Genomic DNA, 23,863 nt, shown 5'->3' with positions numbered 1-23,863 from the left:
TGTATTGCACAGTGGCTGCTTCGATTTCTTGCCAGCCGCTCGACCGCACTATTGTAGCAGTGCTAGTGGCCCAGTTGGAACCAGTCGACAGACGCGTGCTCTTTCTTTTCGTGCACCGAAATCACACAGCACACGGGCGCCTTGCGTCTTGCCTCCATCGAAACGCGGCCGCCGCGGTCGAGATCGGACCTGGGAACTCCGGATCAGTAGTCAAGCGCCCTAACCCCTGAGCCATCACGGCGGGGCAAACGCGATGTCAGTGCGCGTTAGATTCCAGGTTGTCGAAAATATTCCGGAGCCCTTCACTACCAACCTTTTCCTTCCTTTCCTCTGTCAGCCCCTCCTTTCCCGTTAAAAATCCCAGGTGGTCGTAATTATTCCGGAGCCCTCCACTACGGCACCTCTCCCTTCTTTTTTTCTGGCAGTCCCTCTTTTATCGCTTCTCTTACGGCGCGGTTCAGGCAAGATAACCGCCGGTCCTTAAGGATGACGGTGTGGATTCGAAGAGAAAGTAAGCGTAGCAGGGGGCGGCAGAAGGTTAGATGGGGGGATGAGTTTAAGAATTTTGCAGGCAAAGTGTGGATGAAGCTGGGAAAGGGCAGGGTTAATTGGAGAGACGTGGGAGATGCCTTTGCCCTGCAGTGAGTGTAGTCAGGCTGATGATGATGATGAATAAATTGTTCCGCCTTTGCCTTCTGTAGGCTCCTTGCTGTCAGCTCGATGACATTTATTCTGGCGCTCATTGATTGCCCGGTTTACCCGATATATTGTTTCGGACAAGAGGAGCATGGAAGCATGTCGATAACATTAGACGATGCGCAGTTAAAGCTTGCCTTTATATCGAACCTGATGTCGCCTGTCGCGCCTCTAACAGTATTGCCGCTCTTTAAATGATTTCATATGTCTTGCTGTGAGGACACATCTGCATGCCACGAAACGAGAGAATTGGCACTAAGAGCTATCGCTGCGAAATCGCATTCTGAGCCCCTTTGCACAAGCACTCATCTATCAATACACGCCATCATGATCCAGCAGTACTGTTATCTTCATGATATTTATTGACATTAATAGCCATTGTAATCATCGACATCATCGCTTTGTCTGCTTGCCGGAAAAGCTGCTCCCGGTAGCTCGCGGCGTGTGGCAAAGGCGGGACACTTGTTTCTCTTGTCCTCTCCGTGTCTCCTCCCTTGGTTGTGTTCGGCATGAGCTTATAAGGAATGCTACGGACATGCACCACGCATTAGATATGTGAGAGACTACACTTGGTTCCTACAGGCGGGGCTAGGGCATCGGCGCTCGAGCCGAATAAGGTGAGCGCTAGGTTTGAAATGTATTCAATCTAAACGATGAATTGCAGCAGAAACCGGCGCGGAAGCGAGCAAGCAGGTGAAGAAGTAATGGTGGCGATGTGGCGCCGTTACCGGTACAGCCTTTGTCCAAATTTTAGAGCACATGGGGTCTGCTTTTAATCTCCGTACAGGGGCTTTTGTAGCGTCTGTGTAAGTACGAATTTTCAGAAGAGTGAGGTCTAGAATTACTATTCTCTCCACGAGGCCTGTTGATTTATAACAATGCACACTTCATGCATCAAAAGAGCTTCCTTAGCTGTAAACAGTGCACAGCAGGTATACTTTATGTCTGAAATTTACATCATTGCAGTTAGATCCAGTTGATGCCATTTACGCTCCACATTTTTGTGTGTCGACAGCAGCCACTTGAAAGATGACTGGTGAAAGCGTTACCAGCACATACGTCCTAAGGTGTGCATGGTTTTTGAGTTTACCAGATATTGTGGCGCTCCAATTTTCAACACTTTTCTCCGTCAAACTACCACAGGGTAGACGCAGGTGCCTGCGATTAAAACGGCTTTCCTCTGTTCGTAACCTCTTCTCCTCAGGCAACCCCTTACCGTGCTGCTGTCGTCTTCATTGCGGGAACTGTCATGTGAGCTCGTGTCCTTTAAAGGATTGGGTCATGCATAGCGATATATGCGCACAGGAGTGTTGCATGCGAGAAAGGCTGCATGTGGTTGGATATTCAATAGAGATTCCCGCTCGGACTCTACCCTGCTTCACTGCAGCAGCATAGGTTCACTGTTGACTGAGAAGCTGTAGCTGCCAGGAAGCAGTGGCACGGCTTATCATCAGGGCCGCATTGCGCGCGTATTTTTTGCAATGTAAGGAAACACTTAATCTCGTGTGCGACATTTATCAATGCTCTTCCGTTTCTATTGATTTTGTTATCAGAAGTGCCCACCGGAGAATACTATCGCTGGAAGCCTGCATACTTCTCGGACGAAACATGGCGCAAACTCCCGGATGACGTCAAGAAGCGCTACGATGGGAACGTCGAAAAAGATGGATCAATAAAGGAAAGGAAAGTTTGTACTCGTTCTAAAAGTTAAATCATATTAATTATAGTTTCTCATCGCTGCTAGAACCTTAGTTGTGTTAGCGTGCGACTGATTTGTCGAGAGCTGTATCATCATTGTAAGATTTGTAAAATCAGGCGTGCAGTGCAAGCATCATTGTTATTGTGGGGTAGTTGAATAGCATCGTGTTTCTAGCATGCCAAAACAGAAACTGGAGAACAGTTGGCTGCGTTTATGCTTCTTTATATGCGTGCTTTTTGGTTTTGTGTGCTTTTGTCTACAGGAAGCCTAGTTGTGGCACTCGGCTTGGAGATGCTATGTGACCAGGCATTGTATGCTCCGAAAACTTCTTATGCCACAAAAGAGTGCGATAAGATCCGGCGACTTGAGTTGCAGACGCTGGCTGTAACTCGGTGGCTCGGCATCCTGTCTGCTAAGGTTGTAAGCAGGAGGAAACGTTTCTCCGTCATCACTTCTGCCAGCCAGGAGTAGTGGTGCAGTAGGAAGCACTGGGGAAGGACCGAAGCGGAGGCGGGAGCAAGAGGTAGCGAAAGAGGGGGACGGGGGGATTCGACATGCTCGAAACGGGAGTAATAGAGTGACTCTCCGCTTAATTTGTGGTACCGGGTTCGTACCCTGGACCAGGACGAATTTTTCTTCAACCGCGAAGTTCCTGAGAACGCTGTATAGCTTTTCTTTGTAGTCGTATGGCTGTGCATGGGTGGATGCCAGTGAGTAATGCACCCTTATTACAAATATACTCCACCTTGGTGGATTCCCCTAAACATCTGAGCAGGTATATGTGTGTGTTGTTAATCGAACTCTATGCTGGAAGTTTCGAATGGGAAGCACGCATAGCGAACACGTCTAAAACTGGCGCTACCAGCGCTGGTGCGGATTTTGTGGTTTCGGACATCAGTATTTCCGCTACTGCGACAAGTCTTGTCCAAGTGCCGTAAGGCGAAGCTATCATTCTGCCTTGGCGCGTCCGACCCAGTGACACTCAGTCGTCGCAAAATTATTAGTAATTAGGAAACTGGCACCGCCGAATGGACCTTGTAGGCAACGTGCTAAAAATAGGGTGACGCTAAAGCTATCCCTTAAGGGTATGACGCCACAGCGTTAATGGTTATTTGCTGCAATCTTTCGTAATTAACGCCTCTTTCTAATCACACATACTCATTAGCATGCTTAAGCAGGCACACTAGAACACGTGAAACACATGAAGACACTCGAACTCTTTCCTTAACCAAGTAGAACGAAAGTGCCTCTTTGGCCTAGGGGTAGCGTATCTGACTTGCAACCCATGGGTCATGGCTTCGATTTCCAGTATATTGCAGCAGTTTATATAAAGCATAGTTAATTTACATTCCTACGTGTTATGATAACATTTCAGGCATGCTAAGGCCTCATAGCCAAATATAAATATGGTTTTTGGCCGTTTCCATTCCATAGGGGAACGTGTGACCTTCAGAACGCTGCCGACCAATCCTTAATTAGCGCAACAACGCGCACGGCTTTTCTTCTGAACGTCTGCTTTGCACTGTCGCATTAGCTCTGATTTCCTTTCTTTTTACTTTTGTCTCAGTGCCATTCAAAGTAACTTCATGGTGTACAAACAATGAGACATTTGGCAAGTATAGTATTAAATGATGTGCTTATGAAGAGAAGGATGATCGGTGGCATCATACACAACATAACAAAAGTCATAGTTCAAGAAAAATACTGAATGAGAACCTCAGAAACAGTATTATTTACACACACTCTCTCAGTTTACTTGCCGCTCTCCACTCTAACAAATGCAATCACTCCGATGCACGGTGACATCATACACAACATAACAAAAGTCATAGCTCAAGGAAAAAATATAGAACTTTGCTGGGTGCCGAGTCATCTCGGAATTGACACAACGAGAGAGCAGAACTCTGCGCTGCAAAGGCTCGTGGCAAGCAAATAAAAAAGAAAATATTCTCTTTAAGGATTGCATGAACTCGGTAAATTGTAAAAAAAAGCAAAAAATGACAGTCCGCTTGGGACAATGAAGCGAATTACAATATACACTTTGTAAAACCAGTTTTAGGAGAATGGAAGTCCTGCACCCGCTGAGAGCGTTTCAAGGAAGTGATTATCTGCCGTGTCCGTATAACACCCACACATCTAACACATAATTTCCTACTGACGAAATAAGAGAAGCCCAAATGTGATTTATGCGAAGATGAGCTAACAATAAACCATGTTTTATTTTCATGTAGAAAACTTGGAACACTGAGGAAAATGTATTTTGAAGTTTTTTACACTGAACACAGGCAATTTCACCCTTAGGTGAAATTCCACTCTTAGGTGAAGATGCACTTGCTCACATTTCACATATTTTTATGTTTTTAAAGACAGCAGTTTTCAACAAATTGTAGATCTGATAATATTGAGTAATTTATAAGAAGAGACTTTTTTAACCACACCTGAGCTGTTTTCCATTTCTGAGAAGAAGGCTGTGGTCTTTATTCGATTGGTTGGGAGCCTCAACGTCCTTGCACATGCAATGATAGTTGCAGAGGTTACTCGACTTTCGTTAAAGCTTTGTCTTTTCTTTGGCATCACTAGGTAGAAAAACAAACATTTTAGGCCGTCTACACCACCAATCACTTTTTGCAAATTTTATAAAGTTCTGCAGAAAAATTTTTTATACCTTGTGCTTGGCGCATGATGGCCATAGCTGCCTACGTGCCATTAAACACAACAATACTTTTTCTCGTCGCCGCATCATGTACGGGCTGTCATATCATCCTGTTAACTGTACGGAGTGTCGCGCTTGACCGCTTACTTAATGAGGCCAGTTACATTGTCACAGGACATTCGGGGTACACACGCCTTGATGCGCTCAAGACCTTCAGCAAGCTCAATGACCCTTCAGAGCTCCTCGACATGCGCACCCACACGCACCAAACGCGACTTCGCGGCACAAACGCAGGCGGATCCTCAGGCACCATGTACACACATTTCCCACTTTGCCGAGCAAGACGCCACAGCAGGAAACCACGCCACTCACTGAAGGGAAGCCACTTCCACTACATATCGATGCGCATCTGCGAATGCGGCGCGGCGCTCACTCCCCTCAACTGAACGTGTTCTGTACACGGACGCTGCACTTCCTGCAGACGGCAGCAGCCACACTTGCTATGCGACTGCGTGGTACGACCAGACAACAGAGAATCAGGGCCGATCCCCCCCCCCTCCATACATCGGCAGGAGCGCAGTCAAGTAGCTGAGCCAAACTAATGGCCATTTCAGACTATTTGCAGTCGGCTTTCGCACTTTCTTCTGAAACTGAACCCATTCACCGTCGTCTGTGCACGTACTCTCAAGCTGCCTACCGGGCATGCGCCAGCGTTCTTTATATGGACCCTATAATGCAGAACATAAGGCATAACGCATGCCTGCTTCGCGAACGCGGTCAGCATGTAATCATCCATTCGGTAACATGCGCACTTCGCACTTTCCGCGCACTTCGGTATCCATGGAAACGAGAAGGCTCATAGAGTATAGCACGCGCTGATCTCTCTCGCATCTGATACTCCTCGTTCCGTCGCTACCACACCTGAGGTAGCAGATCTGATCGCGGAGAGGCCTGTGACGAAACCACTTTGCGCCGCCTTCCTCACTGCTGTGGGCAACCCCCTCTCTATACCTGCGCTTGCTCTGGTGGTATTCACGCGAAGAGAATCGGTCCTGCTGCGGCGGATTCAAACAGGCACCATTCTTAATCCTTTCTTGGTGGACCGTTTTCATTGGGACGGCAGGATGCCACCTGTATCTGGTTCCTGGTCGAGGTGCAACTGCGGTGCGAATATGAACTACCTGTTCTGGGAATGTCCTCTGTACACACCACCTCGCCTTCGAGTGCTGGCCACGTTTAAGCAGGAGCCGTGGACTTCTTCCATCTGGACCTGGGCCTGCCCCGATACCTCGTCTCCAGATTGTGCCATCGAGCTCTGGCGGGCACTCCTCATGTTCATCCATGACTCTGAGGCGTAGCTGGTTGACGAACGGCTCCGCAACGCTCTCGAGAAGCACACAGCCTCCACTTAGCTGCCTCCAGGAAGTTTTAATAAAAAGGAGGCAGCCTTACCCCTTCTCCTTAACAACATCCCCTTCCACCGTAGCGCCTTCGGCGCATTCTAATGTGGAATAAACATGGACTTCAATCAGTTAGTCGCGTTAATTATAGCATGTACTGAATCTATGACGGTTACTGATGGCCAGCTACAAATCTTTAACTGCTACCAGGCGCCCATCTGTTTCGGCAAAACAAAAAAATTGAAGAGACAGGTAACGCGAAAGCGTAATGGATTACTTCCCATTTATGCAAGCGGTCATTCTCTACTTTACATTCACAGACCCCTGGGAGTCCTCATACTCCTCCTGGCGCAGTGGTGCGGCGGTTAAGCGATCCACCACTGCCCTACGATGGCAGGCGCTTCCATGTTCTTGAGCCTTGTGCGCTATAGGTTGCTCTTTCCGAGCAACCAATAGTTAATTTAACTACCACCTGCCACGGTAGGCAGTTTGCTAACAATCTGGTTGGCAGGCTGTGAGGACGCTGTAAGGTCACGAGACCTCCCAGGCCCACCAGCCTCCATGGTTGCTTTCTGGGCACCATCTGCCGGACCAATGCCCGTGATTTTAGAGCGTGGGACTACTTCTCGCGTTTTGTAACCCTGGGTAATGCGTTATAATGGCAAATCGTAACCTAGTGATTGCCGCGGTAACCGACGTGGTTACGTAATGGAATAAAATAAGAGATGAAGAAAATTTATTGAAAAACACGAATACGTAGCTTACAAGGATTCAAATAAGAGTCGAGCAAACAGAGGACACGGGGCATGCAGAGGTAGTGCGGTACAGGAGGAAAAAGTCTCGAAATCAAAAATCACAACTTTGTGCAAGCAGATCTTATGGACTTCATTCATACATTTTGAAGGAAAGAAAATGAAATAAACTCCCGCGGGAGCCCCGGCCACAGAGCATATTGAATTCTGCGCAGTCAATGGTCCTTTGAGCTCTCACATAAACAAGGATAGACGCAGGCCTGTGACTTCACAAGCCAAACAAGATTAGCTGTAAAAACCTACAGGGCAATTGAGAGAAAGGGTTCGCCTAAAGTGTAGCAAATGCATAGATTAATATCTTGCCCCTAGTGACACGGCACACTTCCTGAGTTTGATGTGTGGCATCAACCACCTGCGGAGGAAGCTGTGCTCTCCAAGGGTAAGGAGTTGGCTATCTAGGTAGCCCGATAAAATCACCGAGAGATGGACGTGCTACCATCAGGAACATGAGCCGACGTGGTTGGCGCAATTATACGGCAGCATTCCTGTTTTTCCAAAGGATCAGACCGATGAGCCGCGTCAAGAGGCTCGAACTTCCCGCGCGGTTTTTTAGTGAAAGCTACAATACGCCAGCCACTTCGCGAGGTCAGCGTGGCACCACTGGTCTGCCAGCTGTGCGCATGCGCAGTGACGTCATAGCCCGCAGCTGGTGTGCTCGCCGCTGTGCCGACGGCAGAGCAGACACCGGCGGCCTCGTCAGTTGTGCGCATGCGCGGAGTGAGGACAGAGCACGCAGCTGGTGTGCGCGCCGCGCGCGTACATTATGCTAGCATTGCTAGCTAGCATTATGCTGGCATTTAATATCTGATTTAATATCTGCTACGGGTCCCATTTGGGCCCAAGATATTAAACTCATTTTTGGAAATGTGGCGGAGTGCTTGAAGCTTGCATCACCTCTGCCACAGGTTGGCCTGGTATTGCATTGCCTCCGGTATCGGCCTGGGGCATAATAGCGCGCGTCTTTTCTTTCACTTTTTGCTCTCCTATCTTTAACTCTCCTACTTTCAGCACGTGGCAGCGATTGTGGCTCAACTAGAGCTAGTGGGCCGGCCTGTGCACTTTCCTCTACATTTTTCCTGACAACAACAGCAAGCAAGCAAGCGGCGCTATGGCTGCCGTGGCAGCTGCCGGCGGCGTGGCGCGCCGGCGAAAGCGAGTGGGGGAGGAGTGGAGAGGGGGAGAGGGTGAATCCATGTCTAGGGACGAAGATGGAAAAGGAACTCCAAGCTAAACACAGCGGCGAAAGACTGACTTTGCAATTCGACTGAGCGAGTTGCACTCGGCCAGCTGTAGCTATCACGTAACTCCAGGTTTAACCAGAGCTAAACAACAGCTATTTATTTTTCCTTCGCGCGACACAGGGATGGAAAAAGCGCGTGAAACTAAACGGCTCAATGTGCTAGCCATAACACACTCTTCAAGGATATTTGTTTGTGCCTCAGCCTGAGCACAGTTCATGCAGCGCGAGTCTGGAACCAAGCGCCAGGAGTGGAGCCTGTCTTTGGAGAAGCGTTTGGGTGCAGGTGGGCTGGAAACGCTGATTGGTCGATGGGATGCGCTTCTCCGTGACGTTTTTCTGCTTCTCCCTCGTACTCAACCGGATGTGGGGTCGCCGCGCCTCTCTCGGCCTGTCCCTAGACGGCCTAGGGAATCGCTAGGTCCGGCCGTCCGCCGTGCTTGCGTGGTGCGCGGGCATTCGCTTCGTGAACCTAGGCGGCGGCGGGCGCGTTTCGGGAGCTGTCCAGGTATGGCTTTTTTGCGTGGTGCGCTCGTCGGCGACAGCCAGCTGAAATTTCTGTGCAGTTCTCGCTTACGGCTTTCGCCGTTAGTGAGAACATGCACTTTCAGCTTTAGCGGCCACGACGCAATCAGCCTAGCTGAAATGATTCGAGAGACATGCTTTCGGCACGCCGATTTTGTTGTTCTATATGTTGGCGGCAACAATCTCGACAGAGGGGATGACCCGCGAGAAATCGCCAGCCACATAAAGGTACGCATTTTATCTCAAATTTCGCTTCCAGCCACATAAAGGTAGGTATTTTATCTCAAATTTCGCTTCATGAAGTGCTGTACCGCTTACCTACATGTCTTGCGCATTCCAGGACCTCGTTTTGCTGCTGCAGGAGAACGTGGCCAGTGTCGTGCTGGTCTGCAAAGCTTGCCACGCCATTTCGATGAGCCACGTAAGGCGCAATTTGAGGACCGCCGGCGTCGCCAGCTGAACCGCCGTCTGTCAGCCACGCTGAAGCGCTTGTCGGGCGTGCACATTCTCAACCCCGAGGTAAGGGTTGAACAACATTTTCGCAAGTTTTCTCGAGCAGAACTCACCAAATTGCGGCGCTTGTAGAGTAACTTTTTTTGCAGCATCGTTTCCTGGATGCTTCTGGCAAGCCGATGCTGTCCTTGTTTGCCGCAGACCGATATCACGTGGCGAGAGACCAGGGCATCGACCAGATGTCAAAGATTATCGTCGCGGCCCTCGTCAAGATCTACGGACCAGGGATAGCGTCGGCTTCAAGGGCAAGACCAGGAGAGGTGTACGTCGTGCACCGGTGTCGTCGGTGCGGAGCCAAAGGGCACAAGACGGACCACTGCTGGGCCTACTGCTCACCGCGCCGCCACACCGCTGCAGGTCGCGGTTGAAGTGCTCCTGCAAACGGCCCTTTTTAGGGCCACCTCATTGTTTCCTGGCAGATCGCGAGCGTCCCGTTTCGTGCCCGTATTCCCTTTCTGTCGAAATCGACGCCAGACATCAAAATCGCGCGGTGTGAGCTAGTAAATCGCTGGTAGAGACAAAAACTCGTGCTTGTATACAGACTTACCCATCTCCAGTGCGCCTTTGTTTATTTCCGTAGGCACTACTCGCGCTTCGTAGAAATCTACGCCAGCCGCGAAATTTTACATGTTAAACCTCGCTACAGCATTAGCGCAGCGTGCCTTCGTCTCTTTACGTTCTAACTTTTATGCAGCGCACCTTTGTTTGCTCGTTACTTTTGTTCTTTTCAGTCGTTTCCTGAATTCGTCCAAAGAGCCGGGCTAAATGGATGATTATGGAACCACATGGCGATTGCACTGCATACAGCACGACTTTGGTCCCTGTGTTTTTAAATAAAAACATCAGATGTCGAAGGTCATGGTCGTGTCAGAGGATGGCTTCCACAGCTGGGGCCTAACCATAGGGACCGCACACGCTTTGTCGTCGTTGCCAAGTGAAGAGGCCCAAGATGGCTGGCATCCTTAATAAAGATCCCTTCTCGGGGCCGCTTTAGTGTTTCCTGGCAGATCACGCGCTTTCCACCCTGTGCACATGCTCTCATTTCCAATTAAAAAGGTCCTTTAAACCCTGCACAAGGCATGAATTAGCAAGTGCTAATTACAAGATGTTGCATGGTACTTGAACAATAGCGGCTACAATGACAAAGGTGAAGAAGTGCAGGAGTTACACGGAAATAAAAAAGGTTGGGGGTGCCCACATAACAACCTGAAATGGTTTTGGACAGGACTCCAAGTTAATTGCATTTGGAAGAGAAAGACAAAGTTTAATTTTGCAGTGTAAGCTTGCTTCTCTAGAATGAACAGAGAACGTTGCCTCACACTGCTTGGGCCACCTTCCTTGACCCCATGAAAAAAAAACAGGATGCCTCTGGGAAACTATTTGCGGAATCTCCGCCCCCCCCATTCAGGAGGGAAGGGTGGGTGGGGGGGGGTGACGGCCTCCTCTTTGTCGGGCTCGGCGCGACGCAGGATGGACAAGACGGCGAAAGGAAGGGGGCTGTCAGTGACGCATGTTCCGCGCTCTTCGCTTAGCCAGCGTACAAGTCCCTTCGACAGCCTGAAATGCCTTCGGTGGGCATCGTCACGCATGTCGGAAGGATTGTCATGCACGTGCGACCGCCGATAACATTCCTTGCAAGCTTATTCATTGCCGTGAAAATCACGTCCGCCCCGTATCTCGCCCCAATTTTTTTGAGCCGGTGTGAAATTCAATGGATGTATGGAATGCCCACCACTTGTCTACGTCCACCGTCCTCTTTTTTACTAGCATGGGCCTCCCTCCTTTGAACAGGATCCTTTCGGAGATCTGAGCCAACTCAGATCAGGATACCCGGCTTCTTTCAGCCTCTCTACCTGCCCCAGGAAGCTAGCCTCCGCTCTGTGTGTACAGGATTTCCCAAGAGCTCTTTTAAGCATGAAGTCGCTATACCCGCCTTGACGAGTGTGGAATGCCCATAACTGACGTTCAAGAGAGGTTTTTTTTTGTATTAGGGTGATATTCCCAACAGACCCTGCTCTCTAGATAATGGATCCTGAGGTATAAAAACTTTTTTTTTATGGCGCAAGGGCATCTATGGCCAAATACGCCTTGTCACAAGGTATTTTCTTTTTCTCAAGGTGGGGTCAAAGACCCATTTCCCAAGCATTTCACCCTAAATAAGCCGAGCACCAGACCAGGGAAACGCTTGTACCCATTGTATCCCCGGTGGGTACCCGGCGGCACTGGGGATCGAACCCCGCACCTCCCGCATGCGAGGCGGATGCTCAACCACTTGGCCACCGCTGCGGTCGGTCTAAAAACTGTAGGGTAGCTGAGCTGGGTAGTTCGAAGGTGAATCTCAGGCCACTACCTGTATCTTTGAAGATTTTGACGACGTCCGGAACTGCCCTGGGAGAGTTCGACTTAAGAATGATTAAAAAATCATCGACGTAACGGAACACTTTTAGCGCGAGGTCAGCAAGATTTTGTGCCAGTTCTTGATCCATCCTGCTCAAGTAAATATCGCTCAAAACGGGTGCCACACGGGAGCCGATGCACACACCCGATTTTTGGACGTACACCTTTTCGCCCCGCCCAACAACGGTTGACTCTAGGTAAAATGATAGCAGCTCCAGGAAACTTTCTATGGAAACCCCCGCACCCCGCCACGAACACCAACTCGTCATTGTCTTTTACAATGCAGTCTTTCACTCTCTTCATGAGCTGAGCATGGGGTAGCGAATAAAATAAGTCCTCCACATCGATGCTGAAGGTAGAGTACTTTTTCTTATCCAGCCCAGACAGGTACTTAACCACACTTGCGGAATTGTTCACCAAGAAAGGATCCGAAAGCTTGAGTGAGCTCAAATGTCGCTGTAGAAATCCCGACACAACATGCTGCCAAGTGTTGCGCTCGGATATGATTGTCCTGAACGTTCAGGGAATGGAATTTCACACCGGCTCAAAAAAGTTGGGGCGAGATACGGGGCGGACGTGATTTTCGTGGCAAAGAATAAGCTTTCAAGGATTTGTAGTGCTGTGCGAAAGAAGCTCGAGCCTGAGAGCAATCGTGCTGGAGCTGAGTGCTCGATAGCGCACATACAGAAAACCAGGCTCACAGAGTGTAAGACTGGAGTCGTATACGAAGTCCCCCTCTCGTGTGGGAAGAAGTACATCGGCCAGACGGGTCGATGTATTAACGAGATGTTAGCAGAGCATCGCAGGTCGTTGAAGGGCGCACCTTCCTCTAATCTCGCCTTGCACTGCAAAGAGTGCAAAGATTGCTTCCCACGATTGAACAAGACCAACGTCTTGTTTAAACACAGGGATCAGGTTTGCAGGGAGTTGGTGGAAGCGTACCAGATCAAGAAGGAATCAGATGACTGTGTAGCATCACCATCTGTAGGCCTCATTGATGGGGAGATACCTTTTTTTGCGCAGTTTCTTTAGCGCAAGGAGGCGGTGTGGAGCGCTAGCTTGGCAGGAGTGTGCCTGTGAGTTCGCTGTTTGTTTGTTTTGTATCTTGTCTCTGACGATGCGGAGATTGCTTTTAGGTTGTGATCAGTGGCATCACGTTACATGTGCCAAGATGGTGTGTGATAGGGTTTGCGCTTTCGGGTTTTTTAGCATGTTTTTCGCGGGATGAAGATGCATATATAGGCCTTTTTTTCTTGAATAAAAAATCGGTTGCTAGTCTGCGCTCGTGTCGTGCCTTCTTGTTCTCTGTCTTCGTTTCTATGCGCAGTTAAACATGATACATACCCAGCTCCAGTGCGCCTTTGTTTATCTCCGTAGCGACTACTTGCGCTTTGTGGAAATCCACGCCAGCCATGAAAATTTACATATTAGACCTCGCTACAGCATTATCCCAGCGCAGCGCGCCTTCGTTTCTTTGCGTTCTAACTTTTATGCAGCGCACCTTTGTTTGCTCGTTACTTTTGTTCTTTTCAGTCGTTTCCTGAATCCGTCCAAAGAGCCGGGCTAGGTGGATGATTATGGAACCACATGGCGATCGCACTGCATGCAGCACGACTTTGGTCCCTGTGTTTTTAAATAAAAACATCAGATGTCGAAGGTCATGGTCGTGTCCGAGGATGGCTTCCACAGCTGGGGCCTAACCATAGGGACCGCACACGCTGTGTCGTCGTTGCCAAGTGAAGAGGCTCAAGATGGCTGTCATCCTTAATAAAGATCCCTTCTCGGGGCCGCTTTAGTGTTTCCTGGCAGATCACGCGCTTTCCACCCTGTTCACATGTTCTCATTTCCAATTAAAAAGGTCCTTCAAACCCTGCAGAAGACTTGAATTAGCAACTGCTAATAACAAGATGTTGCATGGTACTTGAGAAACAATAGCGGCTACAATGACCAAGGTGAAGAAGGGCTGCGAGTTACACTGAAATAAAAAATGGTTGGGGGTGCCCACATAACAAGCTGGAATGGTTGGACAGGACTCCTAGTTAATTGCATTTGGAAGAGAAAGACAAGGTTTAATTTTGCACTGTAAGCTTGCTTCTCTACAATGAACAGAGAACGTTGCCTCGCACAGCTTGGGCCACCTTCCTTGACCCCATGAAAAAAAAAAGGATGCCTCTGGGAAACTATTTGCGGAATTTCCGCCCCCCCGCCCCCGATTCAGAAGGGGAAGGGGGGGGGGTGACGGCCTTTTCTTTGTCGGGCTCGGCGCGACGCACGATGGACAAGACGGCGAAAGGAAGGGGGCTGTCAGTGACGCATGTTCTGCGCTGTCATTAGTACGAGCTGCCCGGCCTCTCCGCGGCAGCTCCCCTTTGAACCCCCGCCTGTTCAATCGGAGGCGGGCGACGGCGGGGTGGTGCTGAAAAGGAGCTCCCTCATGCAGTCTACAGACGACCGAAAAACATTCGAAACATTCTAATACACTCAGTCACATAAAGAGCCGGTTTTGGGGTGTCGACCTTGTGGAAAAAGTAGATTCCAGGTCTGCAAACGCATTAAAAACATCAAGCTGTGAAATAAGCACAGCTTCAAGATTCAAATGGAAAATTAATGACAACTCTGATTGGGATTTCTGCAACGTAATATACCTCCTAGGATGCAGTGTGTGCAGTACGCAGTACATTGGGCAGACCGTTAACTTTATACGAATTCGCTTTAATAACCACCGCGCGCATATTTTATCCCTACCTCCCCTTGTTAAAACACATATATTAATGAGAAAAACGACCCATTTGATGAAATTAAGTTAACAGTCCTACAGGGTGGGTTCCACAACAAAGAGATCTCGAGCAACGCGAGTCGTACTTTATTTACAAATTTAATAACAATTCCTCACGGCATTAATGAAAGTCCGGGTGTATTGACCTCCATCGCCCCTTGCAGAGCCAATGCTGACCTTAGGAATTCCGGCGCGACAAACCTCGGTCGTTTGTCGCCAGCGGCATCTTTTTCAAGCTTCGCTGCCCGCTTACACAAAGCTCTGAATTCATCCCCCACCCCTGTCTTGCCAGTTCGACGCACCACCTTGCCGAGCGGGGTGCAATTGAAGAACCAAGAACCCTTGATGGGCACAAAAGAAAAATACTAGAAAAAGGAGAAAGAAATAAAGAGAAAAAGAAAAACGCTTTGTCCCCTGCCGCCCAGCGAGCTTGCACCGCAGGCCAGCCCGGGGGAAAAAAGGAATAACGAGGGGAGGGAGGGCATCCGGGCCCTCAAAGCAACAATAACAGACTTTGGCGGAGTCCCGGAGCAGATAAGAATCATAGATGCATGTACTGCCCGTGCCGCCGGCCAAAACGAGCAAACAAATAAACAATAAATTCAGACAGGGCAGGAGACGTTCCAGGAGCGTCTTCGGTACGAATAGTGAAGGCGGAATCAGCGGCGCAGTTAGCTTAACTACACACACGTGCACTGTGCATGAAACACACACACAAAAGAAAAAGAAAACAGGCGGCAAAACATACGAGTTCGCGAAAGTGTCCTGTGGGAGGGTAAAGGTGAATGGCAGGAGCATTTAATCAAGGGTTCTTGGTTCTTCAATTGCACCCCGCTCGACAAGGTGGTACGTCGAACTGGGAAGACAGGGGTGGGGGATGAATTAAGAGCTTTGTGTAAGCGGACGGGCAGCTAAGCTTGAAAAAGATGCCGCTGGCGACAAACGACCGAGGTTTGACGCGCCGGCACTCCTAAGGTCAGCACTGGCTCTGAAAGGGGCGATGGAGGTCAATACACCCGGACTTTCATTAATGCCGTGAGGAATTGTTACAAATTTGTAAATAAAGTACGACTCCCGTTGCTCTCTTTGTTGTGGAACCCACCCTGTAGGACTGTGAACTTAATTGCATCAAATGGGTCGTTTTTCTCATTAATATATGTGTTTTGACAAGGGGATGATGGGTAGGAATAAGATATTTACTTATGCAAGAGTGACTAGCTATGCGCAAAAATTTCCGTGTTTCAATTTTCAAAACTGCGAACTTTGACCGCAGCGTCCCGGACAAATAATTCCAACTCCCGACCGCGTTTTTAAATTCATTCTAAACGGGGTACGTGTTTACTGGTACCTGCAGTGGTCGGCTGCGCAACTATATATATAAGCTATCGCGTGCAGCTGTCATATTATAAAAGAAAATCTGCACAAAACAAAAATTACGCAGCAACGGGCTGTGGCGAATGATTGCCCGCAATATTTTTTCGCGGGTTAGTGAAACGAACAGTTTTGTTTTAAATCACGAGAGTTGTATCAAAAGCCTTTATATGTCGTCATTAATTACGATAGGTACGACGACACAGTGAATAGGAGTTTATATAGACTGTCGTCCTTCAAAGACCCAATGCTTTTCTCCTCCAAAACGTCGTGCAGAAAAAAACCGGACCGCCAAATTTTGACACGGTTGTACGAAATTTCTGCACTAACGAAAGCTATGAGTGTAGTCTCCTGCATGTAGAGAATGTAGAATACAAGGAAAAATTATAATATGTATGCTCTAGGTCAGGTTCATAGTCCTACAGCACTCGATTGTAAATGCAGGCACTCGACGGAGCGCTGATAGACGGGCGTGGTCACCTGTAGGCGCATTTGCGTGGCTTTGCATGGATAGTACGTGTTTAACCTCTCAGGTCTGCAAAAGCTGTATCGGGTCCGCCAGGCAGTGGCGATTATAATAAATGCACAACGAAGCGCGCCGTTCGAGCGCACTAAAATAATACACCAGCAGTTCAAGGATATCATATATAATAAAAATATAGAAACGCGCATGCAGTGTGTGAAAGCGCGGCGCATCAGGTGCGCTTTTTGAACCCGCGCGCGCTGTCAAAAACGTGGGGAATCCCGAGAAATATCTAGGGAAAATATGTCTCTCCCCAACCAAACATGACGTCATTAAAAGTCACGTGACCATGACGTCACGTGACGTTTTAGGCGTGACGTCACATTTTGTTTTACCAATCAGCGTTTCCAGCCCACCTGCCCGCAAACGCTTGTGTCTTTGGTGGGGAGCATGCCCCACTCGGCGCGCCACCGGAAGTCCCTCTCCGCGTGCGGTAGGTTGCTACAAAGGGCGTCCGCCGATTTCGGGTCAGGCGCGCCCGTCTGCCGAATGCCCGGCGGTGAATCAGAGAAACAGAGGGCCGCACGAAGTCTGGATGCACTCATGGCGCGTCAAGCCCCACCCGGAAACATCTCTTCCCGAAGCGGCGTAGAAGGCAAGAGGAGTGAGCGCCGTTGGTGCGCTGATGCCGAGACCGCGCGGTACCAGGACCCGCCGCCTACTTCCGAGCATGTACAGCAGTAAAGGCGGCCCCACATAGTCCAACTGGTCCACAAGTTCTGCTGTCCATTTTACGCCCGGCACCCGGCAAAAAGTATTAGACCGATTTCACAAAGCGCACTGCGCCTGCATGCGCTTACCGGAAGCGACCAAGCCGCCATCTTACCTACAGTCCTTCTCCGCGCCACCTGAGCAGCAGCCCGATTCATTAGTGCTTTGAAGCGCTTTTGATTTGCTTGCAGTAGCTTTCCTTAGCGGTATTTAACACATTTTGCTAAAGAAACCCGATGCGGGTGCACATCTAAGATGGTAGCAGCTGTTTCGACGCGGGCAGCTCGTGTGCGCAGCATGGCCGCTGCAGTTGTCAGCTTGCAGGTCTTGATCAAAACCCGCTTGCCCCACATTCCCGTGATCTACCAGACCAACTTTGTTGCGCATGCCGATACAAGCGTTTTAACCTGTTCAGACGATGTTCGTGTTTCTGGCCACTTGATTTCCCGGTAATTTCCCAACTGTCAATATGGCAGATACGTCACGATTTTTGTCTACTTTTTCGTTTGTGCTTCTTTACTTAAAAATAAATGAAAGACACTTAGTTTTTCTTTTTATTTTAGCGACAACCTTATTATACCGAATAAGCAGAGTTTTAACGTCATGTTTTAGTGAATTCTCTGTGATATTATACAGAACGAGCCCAATCTAAAGCGTGAGTTTCCTTCCGGCCGCCGGCGAGTGCACTCGCCGGCGGCCGGGGTCTCTCACCAGGCCCTTTGTTCTCGCCCGTCGGCGTCCTCCGAGGCCCTCGCTTCCACTACGCGCGCCCTACTTCGGCCCGCTACCTTGGATTACTCAAGAAACCCAAGAAACCTTGCTGCGCCTCATATTCTGAGGTCCTACATAAGCTAAACTCCTACGCCCCTGCACTGCAGCGGTTTACCCAGCAGACTTTCCCTCCTCCTTCGAACGGTTTACTACGGTGCTGTGTCCGCGTGTGTCTGCTGCTCGGACATGTCCCTGTAGAATCTGGACGAACGGGGACTTTTTCGCGCGCACCTCGTGTGCCTGCTTTCCCCTCCTGCCTCAATGGCAACTTTGTCCTTCGGGGCTTCCTAATACCCTCTTCCCCGCGCGCCATTCTGGCCCGCTCTCATTCTCCTGCCTTCACAGCACTCCTTTGCGAGGAGTAATTTCTACTCCCCCTACCCGCGCGCCTCTCCGGCCCGCTTTCCTCACTCGGGCGCTACTTATGCCCCCTTATTGCGGTTTTTTCCCGCATTCCACTTTCACGGCTTCTTATTCAGTCGCCCTCCTTTTCTAATCTCAATTCTGCCCCTCTGTGGCTACAGCGTGCGGGCAGTCCGCTTTTCGGCGCATTTTCCGGGCGTTCTCGTTGTTGCGTGTGCGCCCAGGGGTTGGCCGCAGTTGACGGCACACACGGGGTGCGTGCACGCGTACTTCGCTATCTAAGGGCGGTAGTCTGCGTTGTCGCGTTCGCGATGGGAAGCCCCCGGACTCATCCGCTTCTGCAGCCACCGCTTCGCTCCGTCGGGCGCCTCGCTGCACTTGCCCTCCCGGTCCTTTCGCCGCGCTGCGATTCTGTTCGCGCGCTCTTTTCACACGGGGCCATACTCTCTTGTAGCCTTCCTCGCTCCCTTTCTTCACTGCGCGCAACTACACTGCCTGCCATCCGCCCACGTGGTACTCCCAAATTTTCCTGCCGTCAAGGCATTCCCTGCGGGTGTTCACACCTCGCCTTTTTCGGCGCGCCTCAACGGCCCGCTTTTTCTTTGTGTCCATCAGACCCCCACCCTTCGAGCGCACTTCGTGCCCTCTAATTTCTCTTTTGCGCCTCTCTTGTTGCATTTCCTTGTAAAACTTACGTCCGCCCTCTAAGGCATTCCCTACTCGAGCGAACCGCCCATCTGCTCGCATTGTGGGTTTTCTCGTGGTGGCGTGGGCTCCACGGGGTTGGCCGAACTTGTCAGCACACACGGGGTGGGGTGCATTGACACGCCTACACTGTCGATAGGCGGTAGTCTGCGTTGTCCTGTTCATGGGCAGGGACCCCCGGACTCATCCGCTTCTGCCGCCACCGCTTCGCCCCTTCGGGCGCCTCATTTCTCGTGGCCTCCCGCTCTCTTGCCGTCGGGCTGGTTCGCTCGCCACCCCTTCCCGCCTTGGGTCGACTTTGTATCTCTTTACGGGCATTCCATGCCCCCATCCCCTTCGCGGCATCCTACTTCTTCCTTTGCGCGCAAATTCCTTGCCCGCCATCTGCTTATGCGGTACACCACCATTCAGGTGCCTCCCCATTGGCCCAGAAGCCTGCGCCTCCCTGCGGTCCGCGCGCCTCAAGCCACGCCCCCCGCGAGCTCAGTCGGCTCCATCACCCAGCCGAGTGCGCATCGGCGCTCTGCTCTCGGCTCGGCCTCCCTTCCCTGCTCGACTGCGGGAATTGCGACTTCGCCTCGGCGAGCACGTACCCCTCTATTTCTACTCTCTTTCCTTTACCGTCCCCCTCCCCCAGCGCGGCGCAGCGACCATTGCCTCGTTCCAGAGAGAAATTACTGCACGCGTCGCGTGGCCCCAACTTTCAATTTTTTTTCCTTCCTTCAATAACATCCCCCCTCCCAAACTAAAGCGTATATACCGGTTATAATTATGCGTGAATAGTCAGTTGTATTCCTGGCAGCTCAAATGAGGTTGAACAACATTTATGCTTTACATTTGTTTTACTCTGCATTAGTCACTCAATACCGCAATTGAATCAGACAGCGTTGTGTTGGGACAAGTCGTTCAGCAGTGCGTCACTGCATGCATTTCAGCTGCGTTTGGTAATGGGACGCGAAAGGTTGATGTTTGGTTTTTTAGGCTACTTAAAACATACCGCTCATCTGTATGTTTTAGGTGAGCTTTTATTATACGCGTAGAGTACATGAACAAAAATATTAGAAATATCGAGACGTCATCTTTATTTTACAGCCTAACAGCAATAAACCTCGGCAGTACGAGCAAGCTATGCGGTTTTCTTTAAAGAAATCTGTGAGAATCCGTTTAATCAGTACAGGGCATTTGAGACTGGGTATTTTGAATGCGCGGCGTTTCGACTGAAAAGTGATTAGTAATCTTGCCTCCATGTTCGTTTCATGAAGCTTCATGAAGTGCCGCGAAGGTGAAACTGACCTTCCCTAACATTAAAGCTCCTTCAGAAGAACTTGACGGCAAATAAAAGGCTCTTCTACACCTAGCGCCACGCTTAGTATATGAAAATTCTCGTGGTCCTAACTTTCACTGATCTCGAGTGACTAGAAGCTAAACACTGGCTGCCTCTCTGACCGTTTTCAACACGCTCCTTGTGTTGACCATTCTTTCCTTTATGGCTACAAGAAATCCGGTGCGTCTGAATAAAAAATGCAAAAAGATACTATCACTTCGTGGAGAAGAGTGCTCAGTCTTGCTGAATTGATGACCAGCACACAGCACAACATGTTCACAAACACGCAACTACAGCCACTCATTCAGTCTTCCTTGAACAGCAACTGCAGACGCCTCGGATTTTTCTGGGTGAATTGCGTGATGACACGGGTGATAAAGTCGGTATGGTTTAGTTTAGGGGGTTTAACGTCCCAAAGCGACTCGGGCTATGAGGGACGCCGTAGTGAAGGGCTCCGGAGATTTCGACCACCTGGGGTTCTTTAACGTGCACTGACATCGCACAGTACACGGGCCTCTAGAATTTCGCCTCCATCGAAATTCAACCACCGCGGCCGGGATCGAACCCGCGTCTTTCGGGTCAGCAGTACAGCACCGTAGCCACTGAGCCACCGCGGCGGCTACGGGTGATAAAGTCATTTCTGTGCTTCATTACACACTCTCGGTGCACGCTCATCCGACAAAGGCCGTCCAGCCTGTTGTTTGTCATCGTTGAGCGTAGCCAGGTTTTCACTCTCCTCATTGTCCTGAAGGAGCGCTCGACCGTACATTCAGTACTGGCAAAGCCAGGGCCACCTCAATGGCTTTTGCAACACCGGGTAATAATGTCTTTACCTGATGTAGAAGCTCGCAGTAAGTTATTTCTGATGGCTCCCCAGTTTTGTTGCACCACATCTCGCACCAAGAGATGGCATCTACCTTGAAGTTGTTGATGCCGTAAAAGCATTGGAGTTCTTCGGCGAGGACAGCGAACTCAACACGGCTCAAGTGCTTCATTTTTAATGGATGCAGCTGGAGAAGTTTGAAGCTTCTCTCATTGCTTTCAGAAAAGCGACGAGCTAAATAAGCAGTGAGTCCAAGTATGGCACATATATTGCCGCACGCTAGTATTCCTCCGGCGACTGAAAACCGTAATTCTCTCGGTGGGCCTGACGAGAGACTTGTATTGGTACAGGTATCACCACATTTAAGTGATTGGCTGCCTCCCTTGCTGCATTCATGATGCAAGATAACTCTACAGCGTTTGTCCGGTGGCCGCGAAAAATACGTTGCAGCTCAGTGATGTGGTCATGCACAGAATGGAAGCCCATGGATACACCTTGCAGAACGTTCGTAACTGGTTCGAGCCGAGCGCTGTACTTTCCTACAGTGTGCAAGAAGACGATGAAAGATGAGATTTTGTTGCGCAGTAGAGGATGTGAGCTCGTTGTCTAGTTACAGCGTTCGAGCATGATTCCGTTGACGCGAGCCTCTCCAGTGCCGGAAATGCATAAAGATAGGACACGTGAGTAGTGTGGGCAATTTGCCCATCGTGTGCCCGCGGTGTACTCAGCCACACAGCGGCGAGTCTTGCCGGGCAACAGTTCTTACGTGTGCCAATTGCCGCGGCCGTCATGACGCTGCCTCAAAAGATTGTCCTCGCCTGACAAGGGAAAGTGCGACACTCTAACAAATGACGAGACAATTCCAGACACAGAGAAGCTGCCGCTAAGGTGCGACGACGTCGTCGCCCTCGTCACAGACCTTCTAAAAGTGTAACGAGCATTGGAAAGGATCTTCCAAGAATTTCCGCAACTTGTCCTGCCCCTCCGCATAATACTTTAAGGATTGGGAGCAATATGACTGGCAAGACACAGACGGCTGTCGCAGACGGGCCTTGGCTATCCCTGCCTGAGCTACACACACCCGCAGTGACCAAGCAGGTATTGCGAACTCAGAGTCCCAAGACCATTGCTAATCATGCACAAATCACAACTCCGGTCCAAGACCGGGACCGGCAAGTGACTTGGCCATCGCTACCGAAGCACCCACCCCGGCACCGCGCACCCAGTGTGTTGAGCCTACTGCTGCTGGTCGGGTAGTAGATCAGCAACCGGACCAGGTCGCAGACGAGCAAGTGATTGCAATGCTAAAGCCAATCGTGAATGCCATGCGTGTGCTGCTTTTCAGCATGCACATGCCAGCTGCACATAATGCACTGCAGATGCTGTATTTGTTGAATCCAGTGCTTGCAGTTGTCCAATAGCTGGCACAACGCATCCTCCAGCCTCATCCTTCAGAGAATAAGTCCGATGCTTACGTTGTCATCAACATTATCAGCTTCAACGGCGAGCAGCCTATCTTGAGACTGAAACGTCAGCGCAGCCTTGTGATGGAGGGCCCTCGATCTGTTAATTCCACTCAGGTCGCAGCAGTCGGCAGCCGTCAAGGTGTGCTGGCTACATCTGCGGCGGCCTGTTGCTTACAGTGCTTGTGTCATTGCCTGTCGTGCTTGCTACGGACCGCATTTCTCTACTTATTCTTTTACGCTCCCCTCATCCCTCTCCCCCAGTGCAGGGTAGCCAACCGGAACATTTCACTGGTTAACCTCCCTACCTTTCCTCGACCACTTCTCTCTCTGCATTTGTGAATTTTCCAGGTAGCACCAAAACATTATAGCAATGTTAATTTTTGTTTGGTCGAACATTAACTCAATGCTCTTAATGTATTTGTAAGGCCGATGCTTGTTTGGGCTAGATTCATTTTTATTAGTGTATGACGCTTACCCCGCAGAAGATAGAGCAACGCCACTCTGCCGGAGACGAGCTTGCCAAGGATCCACCCAAATGGTTTCTCATTGTACAAAGATGCACGTGCTGGGAAACATGTGGCCGGTGGGAAGGTGGTCGGAATCATTTACTGGCTGCCGCCGTTGTGGCGAGGCCTCTCAACCCAGAGGGGCACTCAGCCGAATGCACATTCCCTATGGTTGCCGGTTCGGTGGCCGGCGTACCAACGTATCCTGATTATAGCGAGCGACGAAGGCGAAAACAAGATGCCCTGTGCACTGTCTGCCTCCGTGTCGCTATCTCTCTAGAGATCAAAGAAACAGACACCCATCTCAAGACGGCTCGATACACATGCTCGCCGGTGACCCTGTATACATGCAACAGGTCGCCCTTCAGCAGAGCTAACGATGGCGTCGTTTGAAAACGGCGGAACGACGCGTGCCCGGACGCTGAACTTCGCAGGTGTGACCCAAAGCATGGAAGCGGGGCTGCTTTTACTCTTTTGGCTGAGCGCACCGCAGCCCCTGGCGTGCGGCGCTTTCAGGGACGTTTTCGCCATTAACGCAGCCATCACTCACGGTCCGAGTGAGGAGGCGCGTCGCAGTAGCACTCAGGGCGAG

At 50.2% G+C, this 23,863-nt stretch overlaps 2 pseudogenes; both read left to right on the top strand.

The window, feature by feature from the left end:
* Nucleotides 1-1,725: 1,725 nt before the first annotated feature.
* Nucleotides 1,726-6,460, top strand: LOC144129952 (uncharacterized; annotated as a pseudogene).
* A 1,571-nt stretch (nucleotides 6,461-8,031) lies between these two features.
* LOC144116635 (U2 spliceosomal RNA) lies at nucleotides 8,032-8,208 on the top strand (annotated as a pseudogene).
* Nucleotides 8,209-23,863: the final 15,655 nt, after the last annotated feature.

This window comes from Amblyomma americanum, chromosome 1, assembly GCF_052857255.1.
Source record: "Amblyomma americanum isolate KBUSLIRL-KWMA chromosome 1, ASM5285725v1, whole genome shotgun sequence".
Lineage (NCBI taxonomy): Eukaryota > Metazoa > Arthropoda > Arachnida > Ixodida > Ixodidae > Amblyomma > Amblyomma americanum.
This window is presented reverse-complemented; position numbering and strand designations above follow the sequence as displayed.